Source organism: Mirounga angustirostris, unplaced genomic scaffold (genome assembly GCF_029215605.1).
Source record: "Mirounga angustirostris isolate CCGP_5_RB_7025 unplaced genomic scaffold, mMirAng1.0.hap1 SCAF_11, whole genome shotgun sequence".
Lineage (NCBI taxonomy): Eukaryota > Metazoa > Chordata > Mammalia > Carnivora > Phocidae > Mirounga > Mirounga angustirostris.
The window spans coordinates 124,566,132-124,581,376 of record NW_026991719.1 but is presented as its reverse complement, the minus strand read 5'-3'; the positions used below and the strand labels follow the sequence as shown (position 1 = coordinate 124,581,376).

At 39.2% G+C, this 15,245-nt stretch overlaps 1 protein-coding gene across 1 annotated transcript in view; it reads left to right on the top strand.

Annotated features, from left to right (window-relative positions):
• Positions 1-2,775: 2,775 nt before the first annotated feature.
• The window catches only part of GABRA3 (gamma-aminobutyric acid type A receptor subunit alpha3), a 369,872-nt gene continuing 357,402 nt past the window's right edge, over positions 2,776-15,245 (top strand). Inside the window, exon 1 of the mRNA XM_064574680.1 lies at positions 2,776-2,984. The gene's annotated coding sequence lies outside the window, so the exon portion shown is untranslated. The remainder of the gene's footprint in view (positions 2,985-15,245) is intronic.

Sequence of the window (15,245 nt, the reverse complement as noted above, 5' to 3'; positions counted from 1 at the left end):
GAAATTCACTTAGTATTGTACCTCTCTTCCAATTGTCAACCTTCCATTGTTAACTCTCTTCCAATTTATGCCTGCTTATGATCACTTTCCAAAGCATTCAGATTGTTGTTTTATTTTTGTCCAGAATTTATTGTTATCTGCAGCAGGATTGGCTTGATAAAAACTGCTTTATTGGGTGCCTGGGTGGCTCAGTTGGTTAAGCAACTGCCTTCGGCTCAGGTCATGATCCTGGAGTCCCAGGATCGAGTCCCGCATCAGGCTCCCTGCTCATCAGGGAGTCTGCTTCTCCCTCTGACCCTCCCCCCTCTCTCTCTATCTCATTCTCTCTCTCAAATAAATAAATAAAATCTTTAAAAAAAAAGAAAAAAAACCTGCTTTATTACTACCAGAAGTGGTCCTAGTAAAGTTTTTCTGTGGTTTGCAGGGAACTGAGAACACTTATGGAAATGCTATTAATTTTTCAAGGAGCTAAAATTGTATAATTTAAAGAACAGTCTTTATTATGAGCATATCTTCATCTAGCTTATTTGTATTAAAATATCTTTTCTTTAAAAATGATGATATCATAGATGGTTTATTTGTTAGTATCTTTATTTCACAAAAATAAAAGTTGGCCACTGTAGTGGGTTGAATAGCATCTCCCCCAAATTTATATCCACCAAAAACCTAAGGATGTAATCTTATTTGGATGTGTGACCTTTGCAGAAGTAATATAAAGATCTCAAGATGAAATCATTCTGGATTTAGGGTGGGCCCAAATCTAATGATTGGTGTCTTTATAACAAAAAAAGATGGGGAAATTTGGTCATACAGATACAGAAGAAAAGACAATTTGAAGATTGAGGCAGAGATTACAGTGATTCTTCTACAAGCCAAGGAATGACAGAAACTACCAGAAGCTGGAATAAACAAGGGAAAATTCTCTTCTAGAGCCTTTGGGGGAAGTTTGGCCTTGCCAGCACTTTGATATCAGACTTCAGGTGGCCTCCAGAGGTATGAGACAATATATTTTTGTTGTTTTAAGCCACCAAATTTATTGTAATTTGTTATGGCAGCCCTAGAAAATAACACAGCAACCTTATGCCAGTACATACACTTCTTTTTGCCATTTTGTTAATCCATTAAATCCAACAGACACTTATGCAAACAAATACACTTGCTTTATGTAAAGCTTACCTGTTGCTTTGGTGGACAAAAATACTATGTCTGGGATCAGCAGACTGGGTGCTGGTCTTGATTTTATCACTGATTCACTATGAGATTATGTGAGCTATATTTTTTCTGCAGGCCTGTTTCTCTTTCTGCATAATGAGATGGTTATCTCTCTGGGTCCTTTTAGCTCAGTGACTCTGAGCCTATGGATCCCTATCTCTATATTCAATATATGCGTATATGCTTTAGACGAAGTATGTATTTGAAGTGGAGCACATATTCCTCACTGGACAAGAGTAGAGTATTGGGAATTTGGGGTAGGGGGATAAAAATAGCCCACTGTGGGAAAAATTTTAAATGCCTACCATGTCCGAGTCACTGTATATGCATTGAGGCCACTATTTTTATGCTAAACATTGTATGTAGGATAGGAGCAGCTCTTTACATATATGCTCATATTCATATTGCCCTTAAAACATTCAAAATGGAATGTCATGCCAGTGTGATCTGGGGTCCCATTTGGAGACCCATCTTTGGAGAAATTTTGAAATTTGGTAGTGTATTTTTCACTATCAACAGATTAATTTCTTTCACCTGGAATTTTTCCTGTCTTAGAGCCTAGATTGTTAGGTCTCAAAGAGTCTTTCAAGATCACCTACATCTATCACCATTCATTTTGCCATTGGAGATACAATGAGAGCCAGATTAAACTTGTCAAAGGCACAGTGGAGCAATTTTGAGAGGCAAGACTCAAACCTAAGTTCCTTTATTTTGTTCTTAGCCTAGGTCTCTTTACCCTCTATTGTATTGTTACTGTACTTTGCTCAGTTTACTTTTTTTTTTTACCCCAATGGGAATACAGTACTTTTATATTTTAACTAATCTCTTCTCTGTCCTATTCCCCCATGTGCAAACTCACATGTGGGCTCACACACTTACCTATATCAATATTGCCTTCTGAGGTTTTTGAAAGGGAAGTATTGTGGTTCTGCTGCTTGTCTGTTTTGCCTGGAGGGAAGCTCCAACTGACAGTTCTGCATTGGGTTCACACTTCTACTTGGTGGGGGGTGGAGGTGGCAGTTAGGTCTTTAGGGAACCAACGGGGCTAAACCCTTTCTTTTTAGTGGAGGGAGAATGACAACCTCTTTGATGAAATTTTTTTAGCTCATTACTGTCCTCAGAGATGGAATGTGAACCGACAGGATTGTGAAACCTTTATTTGGAGCCTGAGCTAAGAAGACACACCCGTAGGGATATAAGGGGAACAGACCACTTATTTTCTGTCTTGGCGCAGCTAGCAAGCATTACACACAGCATGGTAATCCATACTTCCTTTATCCTCCTATTCACTGCTCTTACCCTTTTGCTCTCTTTCTGTTCCCCTTGCTTCCTCTGCTCCTCCCCTTTCCTCTGAGCTTCCCTCTATTTCTCTGCTGGAAATCTTAAATAATAAAATACTACTTTAGTCTTTCCTAAAACAGCCACAGATCCAAAGCCTTGCAGCACTGTATTCCGGAGCCCCAGCACAGCCGCGTGCTCAGCACCAGGCAATGGTGAATCTAAAGCCAGCAAAGGGGGAGGGGAGGAGGGAAGAGAGAAGAGATAGGGAGAGGCGGGAGAAAGAGAGAGGGAGAGGGGGAGGAGAGAGAGGGAGAGGAGAGCGTGAGCGCGCGCAAGCTAGCGAGCAAACCAGAGAGACGAGAGAGGGACCAGGAGAAAGACCCAGAGAAAGAGAAGAGGAAGCCGAGCTCTGTGAGGACTCAATCTCCAACTTGTTTCAATTCATTCATCCTTCTCTTCTCTCTGCCTCGGGGAAGTGACTGTGGCGCTTGGTAAGGAACATAGATGTCCCTCCTTCCCCCTCCCCCAAGCTCAGGTCTCCTTTAGCGATAGCCTCTCTCCCCCGTACTGAGAGTCTCCTTGGGTTGGCCGGGGAGGCGAGACAAGCTCTGCAGCTGTGATGCTATCCTGGGTTCCCCAGTGGGGCTGGTGGAAGCCCAGAGTTGGCATCTGGGCAGGGAGGCACTGGGGTAAAACCTGATTTGGGGAGGGGGGTTGTGATGTGGTGTATGCGCGATTTGCTTCATTGTCAGTGAATTGTTTTGTTCCTTTTTGGAAACAGGTCAGCCTTGACCTTGCAAATTGCCTGGGGGGGCCAGCAGCTGCTGCAGAAAGCCACCCAGTGTCCCCTAGCCAGAGCAGACAGCACAGTCATGACCCCCCAGACAGCCCTAGGCACGGGGATGGGGTAATGGCTGGAGCTTCCTTCCTCATTTAACTCTTTCTCTGCAGCTGTTTCTCATTGCTGAAATTGAGAAAGAGGGAGAATACCATGCAGCTCTTTTCCCCATCTCCCTTTTACCTTTCCCAGATGCAACTGAGTGGAAAGTTGTAAATAACTGCTTCTTTTGAAAGCAGCTTGAGGCCTCCCCCCTTCTTTTAAGGGGTTCATTGTGGGGTTGGGCCCGAGTTCCTTTACAAACTTGGGAGGCTTCTCTTGCTTCCCTGTGGGAAGCCCCATTGCCTGCCCACTCCCCATCCTAGGTAGTTGTATAGACAGGCTAGACCAGGGATTCAGATACCCTACCCCATCCCACTGGCAGGCATGGTGTAAGTCCAGCTGTGTCCTTGAGAAGGAAGAAACACCTGATGGTTTGTCTGGAATTGGCTTCCCGGTTTGCTGGTCCTCTAATTGTGGCTGAGGGTGGCATAGGCAGGAGGACTGGGGGAGGGGTGGCTTTTGGATTTAGAGCGGGGAGAGAAGCCAGGATTCCTGCTGCGAATTGTATAGTTTATTGAGGATCAGTAGGTTCTGGATGTCTGGAGCTATGCAAAGACTGGCTGAAGCTGTTGTAGTAGCTGTCTCCTGCCCCCTGAACTGGTAGGAGAAGGGATCTGGTTGCTTAATGGGAGCTTTTTGAGTTAGCGACACTGTCATGCCCATGGTAGTAATTATTACATCAACAATACTAATTGCTAACATTGTTGAGTGCCTCGTATGTTTTTGATCTTAGGCTGAGGGTTTAATGTGTATTCTTATACCGACACTACAAAGCAGATACTATTATTCTTGGTTTACTGATGAGGAAACTGAAGCACAGAGAGGTTAAGTAACTGTCCAAGGTTACAGAGTAATTACATGTCCCAATTGGGAATTAAAACACAGGCAACCTGGTTCTAGAATGCATGGTCTTGACCATTAAGCACTGCTGCCTTCTTGGGGAAAATTTTGCACCTTTGCTGGTTAGGTGTGTAGGTGTGAGAGGGAGGGTTCTGCTTGGCCAAAAAAAAAAAAAAAAAAAAAAGGAAAGTAGTAGCCTAGCCTTTGTGTAGAGTAACAGGAACTTAAATTGGGGCATAGTGGCTGGCCATTGTGGAACCAAGCCTCACCTAGGTTTCCTGGAGAAGCTGCCCAAAAGGCTTTCCTTGGCCACCCTGCTTTCCTTTGAAAAGGCTACCTGGAAAGACTTCGCTTTTTCACTGTCATAACCTCATCCATCTCACATCCAGCAAAAGACTGTTTTTTTTCAGGACCAAATCTTGCTCTTATTTTCTGAGAGCTTAGAGTCATCTTGTCCTGAAAATTTTAGAATATTAAAAACCTTGGAACTGGAAGGCCATTAAGCTGTACTTCTCCACCCAGTTCTTCAATTTGTCCTAAGCATTCAATTCTTTGACTGATTTCTATTTGATCTCCCTGAAGTGACAGGAGCTCATTAGATGGCTCTTTTTATCTTTGAGCAATTCTGATTGCCAGAAAGTAATCCCCATTATAAACCAAGGTCTGTCTCCCTGTAACTTGTATTCATTGCTTCTTTGGGACTAGCTGCAACAAATTTGCTTCTTCTTAATAATAGTTCTTCAGACAGTGAAGACAGCAGTCATACCTCTCCCCTCAAAGCCTCAGAACTGACAAGATCACAAGTAAAGATCATCGTTTGCCTCATTTTGGAAGCTAGATTTTTATTAATATGACCCAGTATCCCATCCTCTTGTTTGTCAGTCACAAACTGAGCATACTTAGCTTTCTAAAGCAGCCTTGATAGTGTATGTTCTCTTCCTTGGAAAAGCTTGCTATTTGGTATCAAGTGGACTCATGCGAACAAAGCAGCTCTGTTTTTTCCCCATAAAGACCAGAAATCAGTTAGTCCTAGTCCTTCTGAAGCCCCAGAATGTCCATATAGCAGCCAGACAATGGGCATGTGGGAAGATTTGAGCAACAGGGATTTAGGGCAATTATCATAAAGGAGACACTTGAAATAGTGGTGATTCAAGGTTCACACGGTATATGGAAGGTGGAAGAATAAATTCTTGTATCAGAAAGTATCTCAGAAACAATGACATCACTGAGGGGATGGTGCAGAGACTGGGTGGGATAGTAGTGAGCACCAGTGTGTTAGAGTGGAGAACTGACCTGGGTGTTAGGGAACTTGAGTTTTTTTCCTAGCTCTGTAATTTGTCGGTTACCTTGTACACCTGAGTACCTCTCCATGGACCTCAGTTTTTCCCTCTAAAAATGATGATGAGGTGGATTGTATCACCAAGGGTCTTTCAGCTCCTCTATCTGAAGTAAATTATAAAGCCTCTATCTGAAGTAAATTATAAAGTCTCAGGGTTGTAAGGGCTTCAGAAATCATCTAGGCCAATGCTTCTCAAATTTTAATGTGCAAAAGAGTCTCCTGGGGATCTTGTTAAAATGCTAATTCTGACTCAGAGGGTCTGGGGGTACAACGTGAGATTTTCCATTTTAACAAACTACCACGTAATCCTGAATCTGCTGTTCCAGTGCTTTTCAAATTACCTTGTTGGAAGACCAGTTTTTAAAAAATTTTCCTATCCATCACAGACTGTTACTTTAGTAAAATACATTATGAATTATTAGAAAATGAAAGAAAAGACAAAATATAAGCTCACATTTTTATTACTAGATTCAACAGACAAAAATATTTTTTAAATTGCTATAATATTTTATAAGTGTTTATTTTGAATTTCTGCTCCTGGGTCATTACTGCCTGGCAATAATAGTTTGCAGACAGTCATTGATCTGTAGACCACACTTTGAACAGCACTAGTCTAGGCTACCAGTAATTTAAGAGGCCCAGATTTGGCCCAGTTGTAATTTCAAAGTCATTTTTGCCAAATGATTTTTCACCATCAGGTTAAATGTCTCCTTTAACAAGGAACTTAATATCCTTTCAAAGTAGCATCACTTGTTGTGACTGTCATAAGGTTTTTTTTAAAGCTTTTATAAATGCACCTCTTAGATTATATATTCTAAGCAAGTAAATTGTCACTCCAATTTATTGTACTATCAGCTACTATCCTAGTGTGTGGCATAGAGTAGGTGTTTAATAAATGTTCATTAAGTGAATGAGCAAGTCACTTGGTGTTAGTGATGCCTTTTGGTTTCCTTCCAGCATTTGGGAGGCAGTATTTATCCTATTTTATAAATTTCTAATAGTGAATATAAGGCCAATTTACCTGGAATCCCAATTTTATTTTAAAGGAATTATAGCAAGCCAGGCATAGATTTTATATGCCCTAAGTCCCAAGTCTTTACCTTTAAATCAATTGTTCATCAATTCAGTGGTTCAACGTTTATTCAGTGATGTGGTTAAGCACCATGTAGATAATAAGCACCATGCCAATAATACAAGGGTGAGCAAAACAGACATGGCCTTTGCTTACTTGGAACTTATAGTTTGATGGGGAAGAGGCCATAAATCAGATACTCACACAACTGTTATTTCGGTCAGTAATGAATGCTATGAAGGAAAAGTATGAGGGTGGGGCTATGAAGGTATAGAACAGAAAAAACTGATCTCGTGTGGGGTTTAAGAAAAGCTTCCTCGAGGAAGTGATATTAAGAGTGAGTAGAGACATGGAGGTGGGGTAGGGTTATTGTAAGGGTAGAGCAGTTTTGTAGATGAAGAGAAGAGCATGCATGAGGGCCTTGAGATGCATAGTGAATTTGAAAACTTGAACAAAAGCTGATGTGGCTGAAGTGGCCATTGTAAGGATTTTGATGTTTATTTCAGAAACACAGGGACTGATCAAAGTCTTTTTAAGTAGGATGACTGATATAGCCTAAACTGAATCCATTCAGTATAAGGTTACTAAGTGTTATGAATCAAAGGCGATGTGGGAGATACAGGCTGATTTAGGAATAGCCTCTGCTGTCCAAGATGCCACAGTCAAGTAAGAGAGAGAAGAAATATACAAACAACTATAATTTTAGGAGAATGTAATCCGCACGCATAAAATAAGGGTATGCAAGGAGATCAAAGGCAGCTTCCCAGAAGTGGTGTTTGAACTGGGCTTCAAAGATTAAGCAAACTTTGGAGGTGCAGTTTGGTGTTCTAGGAAGAGGCCAGAAAAACAGAGGACATGTATTAGGAACAGTGAGGAGCTTAGTTATGTTGGAGTAAAATGTATGGTAAATGTATGTAAGAAATATTTGGCAAAATAGGTAGAGAGCTTGGCTGTAAATAATATTAAATGCTAGCTTGGAGAATTAGAACTTTCTTCTATATGCAGTAGAGAGGCAACACCCTTATTTTATGGATAAGCTAACTGATCCTGATATGGGGAGTCACTTGATTTGACTGAGGTCACACAGCCCAGCAAAAGGTACTGGGTACAGTTGAAAGAAATGTGGAATTGGAGCTCTCAAAATATGTCAACTGGAGAGAGTGATTTGAGAGTCATTGATATGGAGGCAGTACTTGAAGTGTAAAGAAGGGATCCAAAGATCTCTTCTTTGGGGAATGCTTATGCTTTAGGATATGGGAAAACAAAGATGAGCTTGTGTGAAGGCTACAGAGGAGAGGGGAGGCCTGTGGAAAGAACATTTGAGAATACATTATTATGAAAGAGCCAGCAGTGGAGAGGTCTTATCCATTAGTTGGGCAAATATTTATTGAGTACATACCATTTCTAAACATGGAGAATATAATGGTGAGCAAAATAAACATGGTTGTTGCCACCTTTGGGTTCATGGTTTAGATAGTGAGATAGACATTATTCTACAAACTATTGAATTATATAGTTGTACATTGTGATTCGTGTATAGAGGAAAATATACTGCTTTAAGAAGGAAGGCGTGGTTACCATTATTAGACTTTTCAGCAGGACTATGTACTGACAAACAACACCCAGTTTCTAATAGTCCTCCCATTATGATGCTCACATTGCTTAATAAAAGATTGGATGATCATATCCATTTTGCTGTTGTTTGGCAGATGATAGTGCTTTAAGGAAAGGTAAGAGTCCCTCTATGCTCATGTCCACAAAAGCACAGGCTTATCTGAAACCAGGTTATATGTCATGTTGCTTAACTGAAATTCTCAATGAGTCAGCACTCTTCCCAGATCTTCATTCTCCCCATTCTACAAGTTAGAGAAAGACACACTTGATAAGAAAAAAAAATATGAAGACTGGATATTAAAAATCTCTCTGAAAATGTCATTTCAGATAGCCTAGTCTGGATTCTAGTCTTGGTTTGGATGCTGACTTAGTTTCTTGTGACAAATCACTTGTTTGAGCTTCTGTTTCCATAACTGTAAATTAGGAAGGTTGGACTAGGCCCAGCTGAAAGATTCTATAGTTTATGCTCTATTCTTTACTACATCCTCATGGTCCTGTGCTGGTAGTTCAGGCTCAGTCACTTATTTAAGCAACACTAAGGATTTTATATGGAATTCTGAAGGTTGCTAATTTTGGTGGAAGTATTCATAGGGCTTAGAAGAGATCACAGGAATGCCCTTTCCTCGTTCTATTCCTGAGATTGCTGAAATCATCACTCTTCTGAAAGTTAAGAAAAGAACTGACTGTGTTCTAAAATCTGTAGTAACTCTGTGTACTGGGTGATATTTTCACCACAGTTGGTTTTAAAATGAACCAAGGACACTGCAAAGAAAATGGTGCGGGATGCTGTGGAACAGAGGCAAGATGATTATCTCATTCTGAAATGTAGTGGTCCAGACAGTCTGTTCCTAGGGGGAAGATATATGGTAAAGGGAAATATTGGTTGGTAATAGAAAAACATTTTTTTGTACTTAAAACATGATTTTAAAGGTATTGATGTTTATACACAATGTCTCCTCAGTATACACAGAAGGAAGAATAAAAATCTCCAGGATGTATATTTTGAAGGGTACTCTTTTCTGTTTAAAAATGATTTCTTAAAAGGAATCAAGTATTACATAGATTTTTTGAAGGGAAGGGAGATGGGTGGGGGTGGAATTATGTAAGTGATCATAGCATAAAGTAGCTTTTTTAAATAGTACAAGAGGAGCTCAGAAATAGCAGGGTCCTTACCAATCATATAATGGCAGTCTTATCAACCAGTACATATGGTCATTTATTTTCAGTGTGAATAGTTCCAGGAAAGGTTGCTTAATACTGCCTGATAACTGTGATTGTTAGCAAGTTCTTCTTCATACTGACTGACCTGAAATCTGTCTTCTGAATCCAACCCATGGGTTGCTCCTTGGAGCAACAGGAGTGCTAATGTCTATTTCCTTGCCCTGTAATTAGCCATTCAAAAGTTTAAAGATAGTTTGTTCTTTTTATCTTTTCTCCAGTCCATATATTCCCAATTCTTGAGCTCATATGACATATTTTGAGTATCTTCTATAGGAGATGCTGAAGTTTTCAGTATCACCCTTAATACATAATATCCAAAGCTGAACCCAGTATTCTAGGCATGGCTGATTAGCACCACCATTTAACAAATTTTGTACATTTATTCATCTTCCTTAAGACTGTAATATCTACTTCTATTTTTTTTCTATTCATAAAATGAAACAGCCTCATAATAGAAAATTTTTAAAAATGGAGAGAAAACACAAATCACCTCTCAATACCTTATCCAAAGACAACTTGCTCTGCTTCCTCCAGGATGTGTTTCCATATTTACATAATTGGGATCATACCTTATCTGTACTATTTCATATCTGGCTTCTCCATTGGTATTGTACTGTGAGCATTTCACCATGTCATTCACCAGCTTTCAGACAATTTTAAATGGCTTCATAATTTTCAGTTGTACAATTTGTACCTACTTTAATTATTTAACAGATCCTGTATTAGTCATTTAAATTATTTTTAATTATAACTTATCACGAATAGCCCTGCAATGTATACCTTTATGCATAAATCTTTGCTTCTTTGAACCTCACCTCTTTTAGGTCTTTATTCAAATATTACCTCCATAAGGTCTCCTATAACAATTATCCATAAAAATGCAAACCCTTCTCCAACACTCACTCTTCTCTTTTCTTGCTTTATTTTTTCTCCCTGATCTGTATCATAACCTAATAGTTGAGATATTTTCTAATTTATTGTCTGGATCTTTGTGTTAAAATGTAAGCCCTTTGAGCACAGAGATTTTTCTTTACTTTGTATTCACTATTGTATCTCCCAGTACCTAGAGCAATGTATGATACATTGTAGATCCTTACTAGATATTTGTTGAATAAATGATTTTCTTAAGATGGGTTTTTATAAGAGGCATTATTGGACCTGAGGATTAAATTTTTAAAGGCTCTTGATATATGTGTGAAGTTGTGTCACTGTGTAAGATGGACAATTTCTGCTCATACACCTATACCAAAACTGGCTGCTGTCATTCTTTTAAAATCTGCCTGTATAATAGAGGCTAAACGATATCTTACTGTTTTAATATGTTTCTTTTATTATACTGAGCATGAATATTGTCTTGGGTTTCTTGGTCACTTTTGTTCCCTTCCTATCAACATATATTCATGACCTGTATAATTTTTCTATTGAGAACTTACATGGTTCTTATTCATTTGTATGGACAATGTATACATTTAATAGACATTAGACCTTTCTTCTGTGATATATGTGGAAAATATTTCCCAGGTTTGTGTTTTAAATGAACTTTTATGCACAAATTAACATTTATGTAATTATATATATCTTTCCATTTATTTTTTTCTGATGAATTTATGTGTTAGTTTTTCCCCACCCAAATTAGATAAGTGCTTAAATGGATTTTTTTTTTCATTTTATTGCTTATATTTATTTAATCCTTCCAGAATTATTGGTGTGTGGTATGAGGTAATTTTCTAAATTGTTTTCCCTTCCAATTTTTCACAATAATAAATATTGAATAATTAATCCTTTTCCATTGTTCTGTGATGTCACCTTTAATATGTGTAAATTGTTATATATATAGTAGATTCTCTTTGGGATTTATCTAATTTCCATATTTTGTAGCCTGACTCTGTCCTGGTTACAAAGTTTAAATATTTTTGTAGCTTTAAAAAATTTTTTATTACTTCACTTCTTCTACTTACCAGCTGTATGGAATCTGACCCTCTATATGTCTATTTGTATAGAGTGTATAATAGTAAAATTTATGTTTTGCTTTTTTTTTTAAAAGATTTTATTTATTTATTTGAGAGAGAGAGAATGAGAGAGAGCAAGCACATGAGAGGGGGGAGGCTCGGAGGGAGAAGCAGACTCCCCGCCAAGCAGGGAGCCCGATGCGGGACTCGATCCCGGGACTCCAGGATCATGACCTGAGCCGAAGGCAGTCGCTTAACCAACTGAGCCACCCAGGCGCCCTGTTTTGCTTTTAATTTTGTGAAGGGGGTCTTTCTATCATTATTTCTGCAATTTATTATGGCTGGTATACAGGAAACTTGCTATTTATAATTTTAATTTCTATTTCTTTATTTTGCTCAAATTTATTATGAATTTATCATTTCTTGTTTCTTATTTTTTAATTTTGAAGACTTTAAAATGTTTAGAAACTCAGAGAAGCATCTAAAACAATGAGCAAATAAGTACATGTATACTGCTCAGAATGAACAAGTGTTAACATTTTGTCATTTCTGCTTCAGATATATTTAATGAAGTAAATAAAACATTACAGATAAACTTTACTCTCCCGTGTTTAGCTCAGCTTTATTTCTCTTCACATTCTTCCAGAACACAAAACTTAGAGCCACTCACACTTGCTTCTTTTTCTTTTATTAAGTTTTTATTTAATGCCAGGATAGTTAACATACACTGTTATATTGATTTCAGGTGTACAATATAGTGATTCACCACTTCCATATAACACCTGGTGCTCATCACAAGTACGCTCCTTAATCCCCATCACCTATTCCACCCATCCCCCTGCCCGCCTCCCCTCCAGTGACTATCAGTTTCTTCCCTATAATTAAGAGTCTGTTTCTTGATTTGTCTTTTTTTTCCCTTTGCTTGTGTATTATGTTTTTAAAATTCCACATATGAATGAAATCATATGGATTTGTCTTTCTCTGAATGACTTATTTCGCTTAGCATTATACCTTCTAGTTCTATCCATGTCATTGTAAATGGCAAGATTTCATTTTTAAAAAAAGATTTTATTTATTTATTTGTCAGAGAGAGAGACCACACACACAAACAGGGGAAGGGGCAGGCAGAGCAGGCAGAGGGAGAAGCAGGCTCCCCGGTGAGCAGGGAGCCTGATGCAGGGCTCGATCACAGGACCCTGGGATCATGACCTGAGCTGAAGGCAGATGCTTAACCGACTGAGCCACCCAGGCATCCCAAGATTTCATTTTTTATGGTCGAATAATATTCCACTGTATATAAACCACATCTTCTTTATTTGTTCATCAGTCCACAGACACTTGGGCTGCTTCCATAACTTGGCTATTGTGAATAATGCCACTGTAAACATAGGGGTGCATGTATCCCTTTAAATTAGTGTTTTTGTATTCTTTTTTTAAAATTCTTATGTTAATCCCCTACATTACATCATTAGTTTTAGATGTAGTGTTCCATGATTCATTGTTTGTGCATAACACCCAGTGCTCCATGCAGAATATGCCCTCCTCAATACCCATTACCAGGCTAACCCATCCTCCCACCCCCCTCCCCTCTAGAACCCTCAGTTTGATTTTCAGAGTCCATCATCTGTCATGGTTCGTCTACCCCTCCGATTTCCCCTGCTTCATTTTTCCCCTCCTGCTACCTTCTTCTTCTTCTTCTTTTTTTTTCTTAACATATATTGCATTATTTGTTTCATAGGTACAGATCTGAGATTCAACAGTCTTGCACAATTCACAGCACTTACCAGAGCACATACCCTCCCCAGTGTCTATCACCCAGTCACCCCATCCCTCCCACCCCACCCCCCACTCAAGCAACCCTCAGTTTGTTTCCTGCGATTAAGAATTCCTCATATCAGTGAGATCATATGATACATGTCTTTCTCTGTTTGACTTATTTCACTCAACATAATACCCTCCAGTTCCATCCACGTCATTGCAAATGGCAAGATCTCATTCCTTTTGATGGCTGCATAATATTCCATTGTATATATATATACCACTTCTTCTTTATCCATTCATCTGTTGATGGACATCTTGGCTTTTTCCACAGTTTGGCTATTGTGGACATTGCTGCTATAAACATCGGGGTGCACGTACCCTTTCGTATCCCTACATTTGTATCTTTGGGGTAAATACCCAGTAGTGCAATTGCTGGATCGTATGGTAGCTCTATTTTCAACTATTTGAGGAACCTCCATACAGTTTTCCAGAGTGGCTGCACCAGCTTGCATTCCCACCAACAGTGTAGGAGGGATCCCCTTTCTCCGCATCCCCACCAACATCTGTCGTTTCCTGACTTGTTAATTTTAGCCATTCTGACTGGTGTGAGGTGGTATCTCATTGAGGTTTTGATTTGGATTTCCCTGATGCCGAGCACTGTTGAGCACTTTTTCATGTGTCTGTTGGCCATTTGGATGTCTTCTTTGGAAAAATGTCTGTTCATGTCTTCTGCCCATTTCTTGATTGGATACTTTGTTCTTTGGGTGTTGAGTTTGATGAGTTCTTCATAGATTTTGGATACTAGCCCTTTATCTGATATGTCATTTGCAAATATCTTCTCCCATTCTGTCGGTTGTCTTTTGGTTTTGTTGACTGTTTCCTTTGCTTTGCAAAAGCTTTTTATCTTGATGAAGTCCCAATAGTTCATTTTTGCTCTTGCTTCCCTTGCCTTTGGCGATGTTTCTAGGAAGAAGTTGCTGCGGCTGAGGTCAAAGAGGTTGCTGCCTGTGTTCTCCTTTAGGATTTGGATGGACTCCTGTCTCACATTGAGGTCTTTCAACCATTTGGAGTCTATTTTTGTGTGTGGTGTAAGGAAATGGTCCAGTTTCATTCTTCTGCATGTGACTGTCCAATTTTCCCAACACCATTTGTTGAAGAGACTGTCTTTTTTCCATTGGACATTCTTTTCTGCTTTGTCAAAGATGAGTTGACCATAGAGTTGAGGGTCCATTTCTGGGCTCTCTATTCTGTTCCATTGATCTATGTGTCTGTTTTTGTGCCAGTACCATACTGTCTTGATGATGACAGCTTTGTAATAGAGCTGGAAGTCCGGACCTGTGATGCCGCCAGCTTTGCTTTTCTTTTTCAACATTCCTCTGGCTATGCGGGGTCTTTTCTGGTTCCATACAAATTTTAGGATTATTTGTTCCATTTCTTTGAAAAAAGTGGATGGTATTTTGATGGGAATTGCATTGAATGTGTAGATTGCTCTAGGTAGCATTGACATCTTCACAATATTTGTTCTTCCAATCCATGAGCAGGGAACGTTTTTCCATTTCTTTGTGTCTTCCTCAATTTCTTTCATGAGTATTTTATAGTTTTCTGAGTACAGATCCTTTGTCTCTTTGGTTAGATTTATTCCTAGGTATCTTATGGTTTTGGGTGCAGTTGTAAATGGGATAGACTCCTTAATTTCTCTTTCTTCTGTCTTGTTGTTGGTGTATAGGAATGCCACTGATTTCTGTGCATTGATTTTATATCCTGCCACTTGACTGAATTCCTGTATGAGTTCTAGCAGTTTTGGGGTGGAGTCTTTGGGGTTTTCCACATAAAGTATCATATCATCTGCAAAGAGTGAGAGTTTGACTTCTTCTTTGCCGATTCAGATGCATTTTATTTCTTTTTGTTGTCTGATTGCTGTGGCTAGGACTTCCAATACTATGTTGAATAGCAGTGGTGATAGTGGACATCCCTGCTGCGTTCCTGATCCTAGGGGGAAAGCTCTCAGTTGTTCCC